General features: G+C 45.2%; 1 long non-coding RNA gene across 1 annotated transcript; it reads left to right on the forward strand.

The window, feature by feature from the left end:
• The first annotated feature begins 7,215 nt into the window (after positions 1 to 7,215).
• On the forward strand, positions 7,216 to 14,657 carry LOC115070014. The gene is made up of 4 exons (XR_003849229.1): positions 7,216 to 7,264; positions 7,688 to 7,751; positions 12,125 to 12,206; positions 14,561 to 14,657. It is a non-coding gene; the product is annotated as an uncharacterized LOC115070014 (long non-coding RNA).
• Positions 14,658 to 15,009: the final 352 nt, after the last annotated feature.

Raw genomic sequence — 15,009 nt, forward strand, 5'->3', positions numbered from 1 at the left:
AGCAGCAACCAGGGCTTGTCTTGTGGAGTTTTCCAGAGAGAGATTACCTATGCATGCTAGGGCATAGTCATATAAATATTTATTTATGTGCATATCTGGGTATATCTTGATATATTGGTAAGTTATAAAGCAACACAAGCATTTTTTTAAAATTGTATTTATTTATTTATTTATTTATTTATTTATTTATTTTTTAAGCCAGGTCTCACTATGTACCCAGGTTGGTCTCAAACTTGTGATCCTCCTGCATCAGACTTTATTTATTTATTTATTTATGTGTGTGTGTGTGTGTGTGTGTGTTGTGTATGGGCACGTGTGTACCACGGTGTGCATGTGGAGGTTGGAGGACAACTATTGGGCATTGGTTCTCTTCTCCCACCATGTAGGTCCTAGGGATTGAATGCAGGTTGTCAATCACTTTTATCCACTGAGTCATCTAGCCAGCACCAGCATAATTTTTGTAAAACAAAGAGTCGTATGATAGATGCATTATACTTCAAAGCCTTCCTTCTTTCCTCCTTCTTTCTTTCTAGCTCTGTCTCTTTCTATGGTAGTCCTGGGGATGTAAACTTGGCCCTCTCACGTGCTAAGCAAGTGCTCTATCACTGAGCCACACTTCACCCCTAAAGGGCTCTAACATCTGCATTGCAGGAGGACTTTGGATAGAGATTGAGTAGGGGTGCTTTGAGGTTGATGACTACTCACTCCCTTTACAGAGGTAGGAATGAGTGTGGAAAGGTGGAGGGACACTGTCTCAGTGAATCTGTAGGAGAGCCAGTGAGGACTGAGTGGATGAAATATCACTGGTGCAAAGCCCATGGGAAGATGCCTGATGGTGCTCAGGTCCAAGACTGGGGTGGGCGAGGGTACAACCCAGGAGAAAATCCTCCACGCTGTAAGGATGGGCAGATGGTGTGTGGGGAGAATATGCACGCACCCTGTGGCCTCCCCAAGTCTCACCTCATGTTTGTTTGTAGAGGCTCAGGCAGGAATCTGCCCTCCTGATCCTGAGGCCTCCAGTTGCAGGGTTCAAAGCTTCCCTGGGGATACAGAGGGGCATCTGGTGTCTGACCTCTTAAACTGGGTGCCTCTTGATCACCAGGCCAGATAAAGTACGTTAACAGGTGACTTAGGTCCTAAGGCCTTTGGTGGAGAAGAGGGTGGGAAGGCTACAGTTAGAAGAGCCTCCCTCTTAGGCAAGGAGGGCCTTGAAAGATCTTCCAACTTGCCATTTCCCAAACATGAGTCATAGCATCTCATTTCCATAATGTGGGCCAAATCTGAGTTACTTTTGGTTTTTCTTTTGGTCGTTTTGACAAAGGGTTTTCCTATGTAGCCCAGGCTGGTCTAGAACTCACCATCCTCCTGCCTCAGCCTCTGGAATGCTGGGATTATGGGTGCACACCGCACCTCTTGAATTTTAAAACTTAACTGGGTAGATCTTAAGAACACAGTTTGATGGGTTTCACATGCACATCCACCCATGTGTCAAACCTCCTCGAATGCACCCTTACACCTCCTCACATGTACATTCACTCATGCATCAGGCCTCCTCACATGCACAACTGACTCATGCATTATGCCTCTTCATATACATATGGACCCATATGGAACACATCCTCACACTCACACTCACCTATGTGTCATCATTCATCCTTGAATGCACACTGACCCATGCATGCATCATAGTTGCTCACATGCACGTTCACTCATGCCTCACACCTTCTCATATACACACTCACCCATGCATCATGCCACCTCACATACACACTGGCCCATGCATCACACTTCCTCACATGCACACTCACCAATTCCTCATGCATCCTCAGCACAGAACTTTGCCGGCACCCAGGGTTTTCTTTAACTGCTCTCAGAACCCCTCAAATGTAACCATAGACTCATTTTATGGGCTCATCCAGTAGCCCTCCTCTTTGTCTTGTGCTCTTCATGCTGTGTTGTGTCTGTGAGTTCCACTGTGGTAATGGTGAACCAACAGTTTGCCTTTTTAATATGTTGCATAGTATTGAGTTGTGTGAATATATCCTGATTTTGGGGTGTCATGATGCCTGGTGTATATGGTGCTCAGGACTGAGCCCAGGGCCTCATTCAGGCTGGGGAAGCACACTAAGAAATGAGTCACATCCCCAGTCTAACACCCACTTTTAAGCAAAAGTTTATTCTGCATGTACAGAAAAATATATGCAAGAGAACTTCTAGATGAATGACCATAATGAACACACTGTGCATCCAGCATGCAGAAGGGGATTCATGTAGGATTGACCCACTGCTCTTCTCACACTCAGCATGGTGTTGTGAGATTCATTCCAGTTGTATGTAACAGAAGCATGTTCTTATTTATTTTTTATGTGTATGAATGTATTGCCTGTATGTGTGTAAATGTACCTGTATCATGCAATGCCCACAGAGGTCAGAAGAAGACATCAGATCCCCTGGAACTGGAGTTATAAATGGTTGTTAGCCACCATGTAGGTGCTGGGACTCAAACCCAGGTTCTCTGCAAGAGCAGGTAGTGCTCTCAACTGCTGAGTCACCTTTACAGCCCCCAGAAGCATGTTCTTTATTAAGGCTGCATAGTATTTTATGAATCTACTGAAAAGTTTATCCACTTTTCTGGTGGTGGGCATTCAACTATTACACATAGTGCTTTTCTCAAGTGTCTTATATATCTGTACTTTTAAAATAAAATTGTTAGTAGACAAACCTCTTCAACTTAAATACATTCAGTTAATTGATAGTTTTTTTTTTTGAGACAAGGTCTTACTATGCAGCCTGACTGGCCTGGAACTCACTATGTAGACCAGGCTAGCCTCAAACTCACAGAGATCAGCCTGCATCTGCCTCAAGAAAGCTGGGATTAAAGGTGTTTGCTACCATGCTTGGCTTCTCCATTTTTCAACACGGAATAATATTTCATTGCATGAATTTATCCATTCACTGATTGAAGGGCATCTTAGTTACTTTCAAGTTTGGGTGATTTTGAATACAGTTGCTATGGACTTTGATGTGCAGTGTTTTTATGTGGAGATAGGTCTTAACTCAGTTGGCTAAGCACCTCAGGTGTCATCGCTAGATGATATAGTGCCATGAATTTGCCTTAGGTAGACACTGTCAAAGTGTGTTCTAAAGCAGGGAGGGAGAATGGGGTGGGGGGGCATACTGTTTCGAATTCCCTCTAGTAATGAACAAATGAATAGCTTCCTGCTGGTCTTCACTCTCATTGGTACTTATGTTGCTAATACTTTGGTCTTTGTTCATGCTTATTAGGGTATGTGACATCTCATGGTTTGCAGGTCTTTAATGACATGAGTCAGAGCATCTTTCTAAATTCTTGTTTTCTATCTGCGTATCCACTGAGGAAAAGACTGTTCTCATCTTCAGTCCACTTTTTTCATTGAGTAGTTTGTTTTCTTATTGTTGAGTTTTAGGGCTCTTTGTACATTTCAATTATAAGCTTTTCAATATTTTAATATCTTGCAAACATTTTCTTTCAGTCTCTGGCTTGTCTTTTCTTTTTCTTGAAATAAATTCATTTTAGTTCCACATGTCATGGTGCATACTTGTAGTTTCAGCAGTTGGAGGGTGGAGGCAAAGAAGATCAAGAATCAGGAGTTCAAGACCAGCCTTAGCTACATAACAAGTTCAAGACCAGTTTAGGGTATATGAGACTCTATCTCCAAAATAATTTATATTAAGCTGGAACTTCACATCATACAATAATAGGGAAACCAGAATCATTTGTCATGAAAGAAGGTAAGTATAAAAGTAAATAAAATAGCTGAGTATGGTAGTTCATACCCATAATTTCAGCGCTCAGGAGGATCAGAAGTTCAAGGCCAGCCTGAGCTATAACAAGACCCTGTCTCATACAAACAAAACAGAAAAAAATGTATAAATGTAAACATATATATTCAAGAGGCCTCATGTTATTCCGTCTTAGCAGAATCTTGCTCAATGCTTCTGAGTCTGAACCCAAGGCTTCATCTCCCCCATTAGAAAGGGAATTTACAGACTGGCAGAATGATTTAGTAGGGAGCATGCTACCACACCTGAAGACCTGAATTTGATCCTTGAGACCCATATGGTGGAAGGAGAGAACCAACTCCAACAAGTTGTCCTCTGACCTCCACATGCATACTGTGCCATGTATGTACCTACAAACACACACACACATACACACACACATACACACACACACACACATACCCCATACCACACAAATAAATATTTTTTTTTAAAAAAAGAAATAGATTTACCTGTCATGGGGAGGTCTGCAAATGGAGAGGTACCAAACAGACTTTCTCTCAGTCAAAATCAGAAAGTGAAAACTGAGTAGTATTTCATCTTTGCATGAGCTGGACTAGTCAATACTGGTTGATGTATCTCCTAAAGGAACCTTTGGGCATCACAGAGATGGTTCACCCCTTGGCTCTGCCTTTACCCACCTGCTATTAAAACCCTTTGATGGTCCACTCATTGTGAGGCACCTCCAGGATGGGAACCCCACCCTCATGACAGCCATCTCTCTAGTGGCAGCTCTGATAGGAAGCCTTTAATATATCAAGACAAAATCTCCTGAGAACTTCTTCCCCCTCTCTTCTTCCGCTAGGGTAAAAGAGAATCCATTTGCCCCATACAGCTAGCAACCTTTCAGAGCTTCAGTTTCTTCATCTTCAAAAAATGAGGATCATAATACCTGCCTTCCAGATGAAGAAAGGCAGAGCATGGTGAGGGCCCAGTGCCATACCTGGTCCTTAGGGATGTCTGGGGAAGGGAGTCCTCTTGTTGATATACCTATGAATCCCCCTATGGAAGGGAACAGAGACTCTGTGATTTTGTCTGGTATCTCAATATCACTGAAGAGGAGTCAGGATCTGAGAGTCTAGAAGGCTCTGTTGGAAAAGAGCTAAATTTACATCCTGATAGAAACTTGGGATAATCCTTTTTAGAGACAGAGTCTCATTTGCCCTAAGCTGGCTTCAAACTCAGGATGTACATGAGGCTGACCTTGAATTCTCAATCCTCCTTCTTTTGCCTCTCAAGTGCTGGGATAACAGGTGTGTGCCACCATATCCAGCTGCCTTGAGATACTTTCATCCGACCTTTTTATATCACAGTCTGAGTCTGAGGGATAGAATGGCCAGGAGATTTGTTCAAAGTCCCAAAACAAGACAGAACAAAAGCCTGTGAGGAAGGCAGGGATTTCTCAGTGCTGTGAAGGGACATTGGGTTTTGAGTCTTGAGTCTGAGCCGTGGGCTGCAGGGTCAGGGAGATACCTTACTGTGTGACCCTGGACAAGTGTCTTTCTCACTTTAAGCATCAATTTCCTCACTTCAAAAGTGAGTGATGAACCACCATGGCTTTTCGTGGCTCTTCTGGTTCTAAAATTCCACAATCAAAGAGATTATTTTTGAGCTTGAAGGATGCACAGGCCTAACTCCATCCAAAAGACAGCAATGTTCCAGATGGAGGAGATAGCAGAAGCAAAGGGTGGGGAGGTGACTGGATAAGACTGGACACATGGGAAGACGAGACTCCAGGTCATTTGGAGAGCACAGGAAAGCACTTAGCACAGGGTTCACTTCAATAAACTCCTTTCCCGCAGTAAAACTTCCCATTTCCATTCTCTACCTCATTCATTAAGTGGAGGGTAGCATTTGTGGTGGACTTGTTGAACCCAAGTCTCTCTCTCTCTCTCTCTCTCTCTCTCTCTCTCTCTCTGAGATAGGATCTCACTATGTATCCCCAGCTTTCCTGGAATTCACTATGTAGACCATCCCAGGCTGGCCTCAATCTCACAGTTATCTGCCTGCCTCTGCCTCCCAAGTAATAGGATTAAAGGTATATGTCACCACACCTGGCTATTTCTTCTTTTCTTTTAAAACACACCAGCTTGGGCTGGCAAGATGGTACAGACAGTCAAGTGGGGTAAAGAACTTGATGCCTAAGCATAAGAACCTGAGTTCAATCCTGGAACTCTCAGTAGAAGGATAGAACCAACTCATGAAAGTTGTTATCTGACCTCCACATATGTATCAGCACTCACATACCTCCCTCCCCCCCTCTCTCTCTTCTCACTCTCCTCTCCCACAAATACCCTAAAATAAAAATTTATTTTGAAAAATGAAAGCATCTCAACCATGGACTGGAAGTGTTACTAAGCCTATAGAGAGGTTGCCTAGTATGCAAGAAGTCCTGGGTTCAGTCTCTAGCACCACATGAAATTTCAACACTCAAAAGGTAGAGACAGGAAGATCAGGAGTTCAAGGTCATCTTTGGTTCCATAGAAAATTTGAGGCCAACCTGGGCTAAAGGAGATCCTGTCTTAAATAAGTATACAGACAAACAGCCCAACTAGAAACCATCCTCTTGTGGCTTGGTGTAGCCAAGACTAAGTCACATGGAGTCACATGGTTGTTGCTTTTGGACTTGACCCTTAAAATATTACTCATGTGCTCCTGCTACTTTTGATCCTTCCTAAAGATGTTCTGTAGGCCCAGCTCTGACCCAGTGTGATCCTGAAGTCAAGGGCATCCCTGGGGGTGGAGGAGTGTGATAGCAAGCCTTCCAGAGGAAGCTGGGCTTTTGTACAGTTACGTGGAGCAAGACAGTCCCTGTCACATAAGAACTAGAGAAGTCTTTCTGTACCTCCAGCCAGAGGACTCTGGACTCTGTTACAGCAACTCGGCCTTGTGCCAGCCTGTATCCAACATCTCTAGGTGACTAGAGGCAGAGGGGTAAGTCGAGAGTTTATTCAAGGTCAAGATCCTGGAGTTTCTAGGGCTAGTTTGCTGTTCCTCTCACTTGGAGCTTGGCCTTTGGCCTCTCATCTGGGCAATGGCTACCAGGCCACTAAAGTGAATGGAAGTTCTCTATCAAAATAGAAAAAGGAGGGGAAGGATAGGTAGAGAGAGAAATGGAAGGAAGACGAACTTCAAGCCACAGAGCTGTAAGAGCTCTTAGAGATGGCCTTGCCTACCTCTGGTCCTCCCAGCCATCCCCTTCTCCTCATTCTACAAAAGAGGAAACTAAGTCTCAGACAAGTGAAGCTACAATATAGATATGATATTTGGGAGTCTTGGACAAGCAGACACGGATTGGGGGTGCCTCTGTCCGTGGTGCTGAAATCTTTCAACTAAGTCATGATTCTTTATCTCACTTCGAGACATTGAGGATTCCTTTTTCGTCTCTTCCAGGGATTCTTAACCAAGGAAGAAAAGAAGCAGATCCTGGGGCAGAAGAGAGGTCAGTGAAGGAGACAGAGGCACTGAGGTGGCAGACTGCCAGAGAGAAGAGGAGAGCCTTTGACATTGTTTTCAAACAATGGCAGTTATCTGGAAAGGAACCAGCCACCATACAGCTCTAGCCTAAATGCGAAATGACTGAAGAAGAATAAGAAATGTGTGTCTTAAGCAAGGCAGAGCTGAGCGTGTGTCAACATGAGTAAACTAATTCAGATGGGCATACGAACACAATGGGAGGGGTGATGGGCTGATGATCGTTCCTCTTTGTTTTTCTTTTCTCGCCTGATGAAAAATTTGCAAGTTTTTATACCGTCACAAAGCAATCAAAACTATGATTATGTTTCACAATTTTGACAGCTAGTTTCACGTACTTTAAGTAGTTCTGTTCTGTGTTAGACAATTTGAACAATTTGCTTTTCTCTAGGAAGCTGAGGAAGGACAGCAAGTATGCCTCTTCCTGCTAAACCTGTGGAGTCAGCTGGTGTGTGGTAAGGGTAGCATGCATAAGAACTCATTTTCCCCCTCATAACAATTCTAGAGGTAGGCACTATTTGAGCCAATGAGGAAATGGAGTGTTAGGGTGGTAGGTGCCGGGTCAGAGTCTGGAATTAGAGTCTGTCCTGCATTCTAAGCCCCTGGGGAGCCCACTCCTTAGTATCTTCCTTGACTGCAGCAGAACCAGAGAGAGGCTTCCTGATTTCAGAGTGGACCACTCTCCTATGGTTATCACCATGAGGTCCAGTGCATTTGCTGAAGGGATGGAGAGGAGGAAGTGAAACCCTGCTGAGATCCAGGCTCCAGCCCCCTTCATGCTCCATAGCTCTGGTGGGGAGGAAGATCCAGTTTCCAAGCCTGACTGAAACTTGAGCCAGGTTCCCCCCCCACTTGTCCCTGTGTTCCTCTGCCCTGTGTGATGAGATGGAAAGGGCTGAGGGCACAAGGAGAAGCATTGTTCCCTCCCCGACCTTACATAACTAGACTGGACCAGCTTTCAGCAGAGCGTGGAAGAGTTTGTGTAACTTTGCTAGGGGTTAAGAGCAGGTCAGTGCTGGGCTGCAGATCTGACCACTCTCCCAAGTCAGGCAGCCCCGTGGGAACAGGAGTGCATACCTGCTGCCCATGCCCTGAAACGTGGAGGGCAACCTGAGCCGCTGGGCATGAAAATGAAGACCCCAAATTCCCTACTGCCCTCCTCCAGTCCTCAGCCTCAGCACAGAGGCAGATCATAGAAGTCTGATCCAACAAGGAACCAGGGGACGGGGGGCCCAGTGCACACATTTGATAGGTAAAACACACAGACCCAGAAAGGAAAGAAGAGTTAGCATGAATCATGGATCTTAGTGCCATTCATTTTTTCATTCATTCATTCACTCATGCATTCATCCAACAAACACTCATGGAATGCAAAGTGCAGACATGTTCTTGGACAGTTATATCATTATATTTCTCATTCAGGAGGACATTCAGGAGAGAAAAGAGCTCAGAAAAGGTGTGAAAGGGAAGTTTCTCCAAGGTTGTGTAGCTGGTTTGAGATACTGAGTGCTTGCTCTAGACTCTGTTCCTTACACTGAGCAAGACAATTGGTATATATGACACTTAGGAAGTCAGATAGATGAGGGTGTCCTGAAAAGTCATCAGATCCTTTCCCCCACCTCTTGGCAAATCATATGACTGAATTATATCAACTCCATACAACCACTCATTGGGCAAAGTACTTAATGGATTATCTTCTTCTGGATGGATTAGCAAGAACCAACAAGCTTACCTTATTGGGACATTAGTCTTGATAAACTCCTTCCTCCTTTAATTTAAGCCATTTCTCCATTAGTCACCTGGGCCATGTGAGTACAGCTTGCTTTTCTGGCAAAGCTCTCCCCACTGCAGGGTATGAATATGCTATGGCTGGCCCAGGTCATGAATGTGGAAGTCCAGAGATGGGTTCACACTCTGGGATTTTTGTCAGAGCTCAATAGAGATAGGTGGATGAAGGAAAATATGCACAGATGTTTAAGCTGTGCTTTAAGGGCTTACATAGGTCCCTGTATGTACATTCACTCTCATCCCTGGAGGGGGGCAGGCAATTTATCCACAATTCATGGAGGACCTGAGGGCCACATGGCCTATGAACAGCATAGGTGGAAGCCATAGCCAAGCCACCTGACTTCAAGTCACATGCTCATTCTCAGAGACCATGTGATTTGGGTGCTTCTGTGTGTGCTACAGGGGGTAGCAGAATGGCAAGTGTGTCCCTCCAAGGGAGGGAAATGCCCAATTTGGTGGCGGCCCAGAGGAGTGGAAATGGAGGAGGGGCTTCTCTTCAGTTAGATGTGTGGGAGGTAGGGTGAGGTCATGGCTTGGGTTAATGATCCCTGCTGCCCACATCACCTGGCAGTGGGAACAGGTGGCCAGCATGGAGCTGACCATCTGAGGAAGGGGGCTGACTGAGTTGGGAGGCACCCATTGTGAATCAAGTGAAGATAACTTTTTATAGTCACTCGTCCCCAAGGAGGCAGGTCCAGAGAACTTATCCCACGGTCCCTAACCTTCATTCAGCTCCCCATGGGTGTTCCTCCAGACCATTGCACCTGCCTTCCAAGGGTCTCCTGTTCCAACCTCCTCAACACTGGCAAGGAAACCTGTTCCTGCCACTTCCCAGAGAACCTCAGAGAACCTCTGGCTTATCCTCCCCAAGGCTGAGCCTGAAATCTACACAGGCTCTCATTATGCTGCCTGATTCGCTTTTCTAATCCTGAACACAGACTTGTCTTTATGTACTCAGTTCTCTCACAGGGGCTTGCACCTCAAGTCTTGCAGACCCTCTCATGTGGGATGCAGTCCCTCACTCTTTTGCTTTGGTCTTGACTTTCAGCTGCTTTTCTCTTGGGGCATTCATCCCCCTTGTACCTGACAAGGGTAAAGTCAGTGTCTAAGGCTCACAGTGGAGAACCTGGTCAAGAGAAAAGACAGGTTGTTGCCTGTACCCTGGTCCCCGGCCAGCTCAGAACCTGGATCACACCTGCATTGGGGGAATTAATGACACCCCATGGGGATAGCTGGACTAGGCAGGGCCTGGTTTCTGCATATTTTGTCTCCTGCTGAGGAGCGTGAGCTCCTCGAGTATCTCACTTAGTCTCTCCTCTGGCCTGAATGTGGCACTTGCTCCAGGTAGAGGCAGAGAAGCCTACAGTGACACAGGAAGGGGCCCTGTAGGAGACAGAGGACTCCAAGTTCCCCCAGGGAATGGGCTGGGCACTGAGCAGTGGGCTCTGTGCAATGGGGCTCCTGTAAGGCAGCAGGCTTATTGACACTGGATGGAGTGCCAGCAGCTCAGAGATCAAGCTGCAGATCACCCAGCTGAAAGTATCAAAATATCTTTCTCCCAGACCCAGATTCCTCTCCTGCCCCATTCTCTAGAGAACAGCAAAGGAAGGACCCTTATCCCTTAATAGACATGGCTCTTTCAGATCCTTGTGCGAATCACTGAGCTTATACCACTAAGCACTGAGACTCATGATATAAGGGCCAGAAAATTCTCTTTAAACTGGCTTCAGAAAATGGTTATTCTACTGGTTTTCCTAATAGTCTAATTCAGGTATCAGCCTGACTTCAGGTTCAGTATGATTCAGGGCCCAGTGTCAGCAGAATCCTTCTTTTAGTTCTGTTTCCTGTGATTGTCACAGAAACAGCTGTACTGCATTATGATAGTTGCTTACCTGCTCCCATAGAAAAGAGGAGCTTCCCTTCCCCAAACCCCAGCATTTTGTTGGCTCTGATTGACCTTTATACCCTGAATCAGCCACTATGACTGGTGGCCAGTGTGGAAAATAGGTGGGAAATAAGACACTGAGATGGAATGAATCCAGAACCCATTGCTGGAGCTGTTTGTGAATTCCATCAAACCCCTGGGGAATGGGAAAGCCATGTCTTCAAGGGAATTTAGGTGTCAGTTTGTAGTAGAGGGGCCCCAAGAGCAGAACCCCCTCCATTTCCCCTGACAAAGAGACTGCATCTTCTTTCACAGCCTGGTTTTTGGAGGGAATTCCCCCCTTCCTTTCCTCCTCTTTAATCCCTTTCATCTGTGTCTGACCTTGCAGCTCAGGCTCCTGCAGAAGGTCCCTTGAATCAGAGCAAATCAGAAGAGTGGTTCCAGGGAGGAAAGGAGTGGGAGAAGAACCAGACAAGGGCAGAGCTGAGCAAGTATGGGCTAAGCTCAGTCTCACTGGACGCTCTGGAGCAAACTTCACCCAAATGTCCATCCCTCCTTAAGTTGAGGAGTTGGCCTTCTGCATCCCCTCCTGTCATCGTTTGTGGGCCTCCTAGGAGGGTGTAACCTTCCAGGAGAGGCAGCTCCCCCTCCCCAAGGGCAATTCTCCAGTAGTGAGAGGCTGGGAGTCATTAGCAGCTCCCACTCACAGCCTCTTTCCAGCATGGTCAGTTTTGTTGGCCTTCCAGCTTCTTGACCCTGGACTCTTCTCTAAGGCAACCACTCTGGCTGAATTCTGGTTAAGTTATTATATGCCAGGTGCCAGCTGCTTTTGAATACTTAAACACTGTGCCATGTTAAGGGGCTTTGTTATCTGGTTTGAGTGGCCCCCATGCAAACTTAAAGATGCAAAAGATGTTTGTGAGGCGTATGACCAACAAAAAGCTACCCCTGTAACATACAAAAAGTTTGCATAGATCAATAATAAAATATGCAAACGCTGCAATGTAAAAATTGGTCAAAGGGCATGAATAGGCAATGTTGCAAAAGATGAACTAGTGAGAGTAGATGTAAATATGAGAAACTGCCTGATCTCACTCATAATCAAAGAAATTAAAATCAAAGCAGTAACCAGGAATCAGTTTTTCATCTTTTCAGTTGGTAGCTACTCTATGCTGATGGGAGTGTGAAGAAAGGGTCACCTTATGCCCTGTGAATGGGACATCAGGAGTCCAAAGAGGTAAGTTTCTGGACAGTAGTTAGAAACTCTTAGTAACACTTAAAACTGTGTATCACCTTGGGAATTACACTTCAGCCTCTTGGCATTTATCTCAAAGAAAATAAAATAAGGAGCTAGGAATTTGGCTCAGTGGGTAAAGTGCTTGCCCTGCAAGCTTGAAGACCTGAGCTCAAATCCTGGCATCCACATCAAGGCCAGATCCAGCCTGGTCTACACGGTGAGTTCCAGGCCAGTTGGGGCTACAGGAAGACTCTGTCTAAAAATAAAAAAAGCCAAAAAATAAAAAAATTAAAAATTAAGGTGGATGCCTGGTATTACTGGGAAGCTGGACCTGTTGATCATGTCACATAGACACAGACTGTGTGTGGTACAAACTTTTGACAGCCAGGAGCTAGCTTCCCAGGATCAGGGATATCGAGAGGAAGAACCTGGAGAATGACTGTACAAGAGATCATGGCAAAAGCAGCAAGGTTTCCTGTGTCGCAGCCTTGGAAGCTATGACATTCTAGTGGGTGTAAATGGTCACTGACACTAGCTTGGACCCAGGCCAGGGCTGCAAGGCTCCACCTCTTGAGGGAGTGACAAGGTCCCACGTCAGAAGAGCACATGGGGTGGGAGTTGTGGCCTTTCTATGGAAAAGACAGTCTGTCATTCTGAACTGGAAGCTAGGAGGCGAGGCTTAGAAATGTTGGCGCTACCTTGAAACCATGAAAGGAACCCCAGTAAATCTACTTAGAGAGCCAGAGAGGTGGTGGAGGACAGACTAGAAGAGGGGAGATGGGAAGCAAGGAGAGGGGAGGGGAGATCTAGCCTAGAGGGTATCTTTTGAACCTCACCAGGCCTCCTCTTCAAGCCAACCCCATCCCTTGTTCACCTGTTCTAAGAGCCAACAATTCCCTTTGGCTTAAGCCAGTTTGAGCTGTTTTGTTTTTGTTTCTGAGACAAGGCTCATGTAACACAGGCTGGCCTAGAACTTGCTGTAGAGTCAAGGCTGGCTTTGAACTGCTGATCCTACTGTCTCTACCTCTCAAGCGCTGGATACAGATTACAGGCATCTGCTATCATGCCTGACTTTTTGTTTTTTAATCACTTGAAAAACTAGTCCTATACAAGAGGATTTGTAAGACATTCCTTTTCTCTTTTTTTTTGGTCTTTTTGAGACAGGGTCTCCCTGTAGCCCCAGCTGGCCTGGAACTCACTATGTAGATCAGGCTGGCCTTGAACTCACAGAGATCCGTCTGCCTCTGCCTCCTGAGTGCTGGGATTAAAGGCATGCACCACCATGCCTGGCAAGATACTCCTTTTAAAAATACTTTTCCATATCACTCAACTGTCTCTGCACTGTGTTTCAGTGTTTAAAAATATTAAGCTGGGCATGGTCCTGGTCTACATAGTGAGTTCCAGGACAGCTAGGGCTACAGGGAGACCCTGTCTTAAAAAGACCAAAAAAAAAAAAAAAAATTAAGCAGGCGATGTAGCTCAGTTGGTAGAATGCTCACCTAGCAGCATGAAGCCCTGGGTCTCATCTCCAGCACCCCATAAACTAGACATAGTAATGTTTACTGTAATCCTAGCACTTAGGAGACAGAGGGAGGAGGATCAGAAGTCCAGATACATAGTAAGTTCCAGGTCAGTCTGGGCTACAGAAGATGCTGTCTAAAAGAGAGAGAAAAAAAAGTAAACAATTAATTACCCAGCCTTGGTGGCCCAGGCCTACAAGCTCAATGTATTAGTTACTTTTCTGTTGCTGTGACAAAAGTCTTCCAAGAGGAACTTAAGGAAAGGTTTATTTTGACTTAGAGTTTGAGGGTAGGCATAGTATAAGGAGTATGAGACAGTTGATTACATTGTATCTGTAGTTAGAAAGCAGAGAGAGAGAGATGAATGTTGGTTCTCAGCTTACATTATCCTTTTAACTCAGTCTGGGATCCCAGCGCACTGGATAATACTGCCCACATTCAGGGTGAATCTTCCCTATTCAGTTAAACCTTTCTGGAAATGCACTCATAGACATATCCTGAGTTGGGTTTCTATAGTGATTCTAGATGCAGTTAATTTGACAATGAAGATTGACTATAACAAATCCACCTCTTGTCAATTTATAACCCAAACACATCACTTTGAATCCTAACATTCCACTCTATCCCCTACAGTCTCACCCTCAACTCAAAATGCAGAAAGTCCCAAGTGTCTTCTGAGACTCATGACACTCCCTTAACTGTGAGCCTCTGTGAAATCAAAAAGCAAGTTACATATGACCAATCATATTAGTTACTTTTCTGTTGTTGTGATAAAAATACCATGACCAAAAGCAACTTATGGAAGAAACAGCTTATTTTGGATTATGATTCCAGAGGAAAAGTCCAGAGAGGCAGGGACAGCATGGCACCAGGTGGCTGGAGAGGGAAGATGAGAGATCACATTTCAACCACAATCAGGAAGCAGAGAGAGTGAACTGTAAGTATGGCAAGGCTGTAATTCTTAAAGCCCACCCCTAGTGATGTACTTCCTCCAACCAAACTCTCCCTCCTAAAGGTTCTATATCCTTCCTAAACTGTGCCACCAACTGGAGACCAGGTATTCAAATGCCTGAGCCTATGGGGGACATTTCTCACTCAAACATCATACCAATCTACAATGGCAGAGAATAAACATCCCTATTCTAGAAGGAAGGAGTAGGGACATAACAAGAAAAGATTTGACCAAAACAAGACCTCCAGCCAGCAAGGCAAACATCAACCCTCCATCTCCAGCAGCTCTATGGCCCTCAGATCTGCCACCTACAGCACACATAGATTTTTTT

This window comes from Nannospalax galili, unplaced genomic scaffold, assembly GCF_000622305.1.
Source record: "Nannospalax galili isolate Female #2095 unplaced genomic scaffold, S.galili_v1.0 scaffold1430, whole genome shotgun sequence".
NCBI classification, from domain to species: domain Eukaryota; kingdom Metazoa; phylum Chordata; class Mammalia; order Rodentia; family Spalacidae; genus Nannospalax; species Nannospalax galili.